General features: G+C 44.5%; 1 protein-coding gene across 1 annotated transcript in view; it reads left to right on the top strand.

Annotated features, from left to right (window-relative positions):
- Positions 1 to 5,500, top strand: part of LOC106808610 (large neutral amino acids transporter small subunit 1-like) — a 20,297-nt gene that overhangs the window by 1,067 nt on the left and 13,730 nt on the right. The gene's annotated exons all lie outside the window — the stretch shown is intronic.

Raw genomic sequence — 5,500 nt, 5'->3', positions numbered from 1 at the left:
TAGTACTTTTTGTTTTTTTATCAACCAAGGGGGGTTACAGAAACCAAATAACCCCCCCTGGGTACGGCCCTGCTTGCTGAAATTTGGAGGTGAAAATGGAGGTCATAACCGCGGCACCTACCTACCAGTACCATACAATATATAATATCAAGAGTACATAATAGGAGTAGTCTATACCCTTCAGTCTATAGTCTATAGTCTGTAGTCTATATAGTCTATAGGTATGTAGGCCTACTCTTGATAATATCAGGAGTAAGATAATATAGATCATATAATATAGTATCTATATAATATCTTACTCCTGATAATATCAAGAGTACAGGTAGATAATAACACGTGTTATTATCTACTCTTGATAATATGCATGGAGTGCCCCGGGCTGTCTCTCTTTTCCCTCTCTCTATATATACTTTGTCTGTCCCTCTCTATTTTCGTTTGTTTATTTTTTTTGTTTATTTTTTGTTTATTACTATTTATTGGAATATTTTCTACAAACGCCACTAAAATTTTACACGAGCAGAAGAAGTAGATGCGCTTGTTGAATTTATACTGTGCAAGGCCGTAGCTGCGTGCTAAAGTGGAGGTTGAAAGCTGAGCACCGGTTAGTGCTGCAACGTAGTGAGAAAATCTAGAACTACGAGTAGAAATGACATTCGCCATATTGCGCGGATAGAATACCCGCGGTGAGTCACTGAGTGGACCGAACATTGGAACAACAACAACCAGACAGTGCTGCGTGGTTTGGGTTCGTTTTTAGTGGTTTGTAGCATTGATGGCTTTGCTTTTTAATTATAGATTGTTTTAATCTGCGAAAAATTCTAAACGCAGTAAGTGTGTAGAACCGTTTCGTATTCATTATCGCTCGTAGTAGTAGTAGCGCCGTTTTTGAGTGCTTGCCGAGTAAATTTACCCGGTCCCTGTTTTGTTTCGTCATCGTATTTATTTTTACCATACCTTCAACCTTGACGTAAATATAACATATGGCATGTGCCACCGCGGTATTACTTGCAATAGCTAGGTCAGATACGTCAAAATTATACGTCAAAATTATCAGACGTCGTTAAGTTCACGATACTGCACCCTATTTTTTACGCTGTGGCTATATGCCCGGCAGCCGGGCACGGTCTTCGTTTTCCTAAATGCCCGGCAGTTCTTAACCCTAACTCTAACCCTAACCCTAAACCTAACAAAAACCCTAACTCTAGCCCTAAACCTAACCCTAACCCTAACCCTAATCCTAATGCGCATGCGCAATATCTCACCAGAGGAGTTATATTTTGTGATGAATATACATTTAAAATGGTTAGGGGATATCTCAGCATAGATTTTCCTGATAACCCTTTATCAGTAGACCTCTGTTTATAATTAGAAGAGCGCCCTAGCACGTAGGGTACAAAACACCTACTTTATGCCCTCGCGTCCTTCCTCTTGCCTCCCCTGTCCCTCGCTCAGCCTCCTTCTTCTTCTAGCGCCCCGGCTATCTTCCCTGCCGCCTTTCGTCAGTCTCCCACCTCTCTCCCGCTCAGCAAGCTATATTATGAAGTTTGCCTCAGACGGCACTGCACGCCTAACACGGTGCGCGCGCATGCGCAAAATCTCCCGAGAGAAATCGTAGTTTGCAAAAATTATGCATTTAAAAAGAAGAGGAGTTATCCTAGCATAGATTTACATGATACCATTCCATCAGTTGACATCATTTAAGAAATAGGAGAAAGACCTTGCATGTAAGGTCCCCACTGCGTATACCAGCCAGTACACAATCTGGCTACGTTGGTGTGTAATAGCGCATGCGCAATATCTCACTAGAGGAGTTATATTTTGTGATGAATATGCATTTAAAATGGTTAAGGCGTATCTCAGCATAGATTTCCCTAATAAACCTTTATCAGTAGACCTGTGTTTATAATTAAGAGAGCGCTCTAGCATGTAGGGTACTAAACATTTACTTTATACCCTCGCGTTCTTCCCCTTGCCTCCCCTGTCCCTCGCCCAGCCTCCAGCTATCTTCCCTGCCGCCTTCCCCCCCTCCTCCCTCGCGTCCTTCCCCTTGCCTCCCCTGTCCCTCGATCAGCCTCAACAATTATAACGCCGGTAACACTATAACGTGCTACTAATAACTTACCGAGTGCTGCACTGGCGCTTGTCTTGTTTTTCCTATTTAATGCTATATCTATGCCTATGGGTAATGCAATCGGCATATACCATGGTAACTTGTTTTAGCATTACTAAAACACGTAAACAAAAAGAACTATTTTCGGTCGCGGAAGGGTTATCGTCGGAGTGAGTTGACGAGGGCTGGATGCCACGGCGGGGGATGAGGTGGCCTAAAGCCACACTTGGATGTAGATATCTGTCGCCTGCGACGAAGGAGGTTGAGCGTGCGACAATGGAGACAAAGGAAAGGGCGGGCGGAGATAATTTGTAGGAGTTTTGCACCCTAAAAGCAAGGGCGCTCTCCTAATTACAAACCCAGGTCTACTGACAAGAATTTATTACAAAAACCTATGTTGAGATATCTCCGGACCATACTAAATGCATTTTAATCACAAAATCTAACTCTTCTGTTGAGATATTGCGCATGCGCTAAAACAGTAACGTATTCAGGTTATATACTGACTGGTATATGCAGCGGGGACCTTACATCAAGGTCTGTTTCCTATTTCTGAAGTGAGATCTACTGATGAAATTTTATTATAAAGATCTATGCTAGGATAACCCCTCTTCATTTTAATTTTCTAATGATTGCAAAATATTCTTCTTCTCTGGAGATATTGCGAATGCGCGAGCACCGTTTCAGACGTGCATTACGGCCAAAGGAAAAGTACGGACATATAGCTTGCTGAGGGAGAGAGGGGTGGGAAACTGAGGGAAGGTGGCAGGAAAGAAAGTCGAGGGCGGTGGGAGGAGAAGGAGGCTGAGCGTGCAACAATGGAAACAAAGGGAAGAGCGGGTGGGGATAAAGTAGGAGTTTTGCACCCTACAAGCTAGGGCGCACTCCTCTCTATTATTCACTTCTGATTTTATCATATATAAATCTATGCTAGGTGAACCCCTCTTCATTTTAAATTCACAATGATTGCATAATATTCTTTTTTTCGGGAGATATTACGCATGCGCGAGCACCGTTTCAGACGTGCAGTACGGCCAAAGGAAAAGTACGTAAATATAGCTTGCTGAGGGAGAGATGGGTGGGAAACAGAGGGAAGGTGGCAGCGAAGACAGTCGAGGGGCGGTGGGAGGAGAAGGAGGTTGAACGTGCGACAATGTAGACAAAGGGAAGGGCGGCCGGGTATAAAGTAGGAGTTTTGCACTCACGCACGTACGCACGAACGTCGCCGCTGACTCGTTATGGCATCGTAGCAGTTTCCCCCTCTCTCCCAGCTCTCTGTTTCTCTTTCTGTCTCGTGCGCGCTGTCGCTCCGGGGGGGGGGGGGGTACTCCTTCCAAAATAGCTTAGGTATATGTGCCACTAGAGAGATTGAATTGGGAGGGGGGCTCCGGTACTAACTCAGCACGTCAAAATGGGGGTCTCCGGAACGTGACAAATATTGTGCAACGTTCTCACAACGACGTCTGTAAGTGTAATGTACATTTCCTCAACCAGTTGATGTTATTGTGTGGTGGCATAGACCATGATGATTGTGTACCATCAACATTAGTAGTAGAACTGATTGAAATACTGCGATATTATTCATGTCCGGGTGGTAATTGTCTTAGGGGGTAATTGTCCGGGTGGTAGTTGTTCTAGGGGGGTAATTGTCCTAGAGGGTAGTTGTCCGGTTGGCAGTTAACCGGGCGGTAGTTGTCCTAGGGGTAATTGTCCGGGTGGTAGTTGTCCGGGGGGTAGTTGTCCAGGGGGTAGTTGTCCGGATACGTATAGTGCCCAATGAACAGCACCATCTGGTGGCGTACAGCACCCCTAACGTGTTAACGGGTATTGCGTTATGACACGTGACCACTATTAAATCACTACCGGTTCATTACCGGTACATTGTTAGGTTAGAGGATGTGGCGCGTCTTCGGCCGACCAATCAAAGGACTCGCAGCTCGGGCACTAAAGTTGACGCGATGTTTTGTGGTTGCATTATTTGGGCTGGCTATCGTGTGTGGCAATGACATTCACATGAAGATGGGTGAATGGTTACTGGTAATTTAAAACGAATTCTTTCAAGGTATGGCCCCACTGCGCTATTCGGCGCGATGTACTATTCGACTGCGCGACTGTTTTTCAGGCACAAATGTGGTGTCAGTTAGTAAATTCGCGATAATTTTTTCAAACGCTGGACAACATATGACATAACTCTCATAGTGCACACCTGAAGTGCATGGCTATCTAGCTTCATTAGTGCCACTCGGCCGAAAACGATCGAAATACAATTAGTTTTAGCTCCTGAAATTCATGCATGCACTGCAATGCACCGGCTGTCCACGGACGGCACTGCACGCCTAACACGATGAGCGCGCATGCGCAATATCTCGCGAGAGAAATCGTATTTTGCAAAGATTATGCATTTAAAATGAATAGGAGTTATCCTGGCATAGATTTATATGATAACATTAGATCTGTAGACATCATTTAAGAAAGGGAATAGGATAAACCTTATATATAAATAATAGGAAGACCTTGCATGTAAGGTCCCCGCTGCGTATACCAGCCAGTACACAATCTGGCTACGTTGGTGTGTAATAGCGCATGCGCAATATCTCACTAGAGGAGTTAGATTTTGTGATGAATATGCATTTAAAATGGTTAGGGTGTATCTCAGCATAGATTTCCTTAATAAACTTTTATCACTAGACCTGTGTTTAAAATTAGGAGAGCGCCCTAGCATGTAGGGTACAAAACACCTACTTTATGCCCTCGGGTCCTTCCCCTTGCCTCCTCTGTTCCTCGCTCAGCCTCCTTCTTCTTCTACCGCCCAGCTATCTTCCTTGCCGCCTTTCCTCAGTCTCCCATCCCCTCTCCCCCACAGCAAGCTATATTGTGAAGTTTACCTCAGACGGCACTGCACGCCTAACACGGTGCGCGCTCATGCACAATATCTTCCGAGAGAAATCGTATTTTGCAAAGATTATGCATTTAACATAAAGAGGACTTATCTAAGCATAGATTTATATGATACCATTCCATCAGTTGACATTATTTAAGAAATAGGAGAAAGACCTTGCATGTAAGGTCCCCGCTACGTATACCAGCCAGTACACAATCTGGCTACGTTAGTGTGTTAGCGCATGCGCAATATCTCACCAGAGGAGTTATATTTTGTGATGAATATACATTTAAAATGGTTAGGGGATATCTCAGCATAGATTTCCCAAATAAAATATTATCAGTAGACCTGTGTTTATAATTATGAAAGCGCCCTAGCATGTAGGGTACAGAACACCTACTTTATGCCCTCGCGTCCTTTCCCTTGTCTCCCATGTCCCTCGCTCAGCCTCCTTCTTCTTCTACCGCTCCAGCTATCTTCCTTGCCGCCTTTCCTCAGTCTCCCATCCC

This window comes from Priapulus caudatus, unplaced genomic scaffold, assembly GCF_000485595.1.
Source record: "Priapulus caudatus unplaced genomic scaffold, Priapulus_caudatus-5.0.1 Scaffold290, whole genome shotgun sequence".
In the NCBI taxonomy this organism is placed as follows: domain Eukaryota; kingdom Metazoa; phylum Priapulida; class Priapulimorpha; order Priapulimorphida; family Priapulidae; genus Priapulus; species Priapulus caudatus.
The sequence above is the reverse complement of the archived record's forward strand: the minus strand, read 5'-3'. Positions and strand labels throughout refer to the sequence as shown.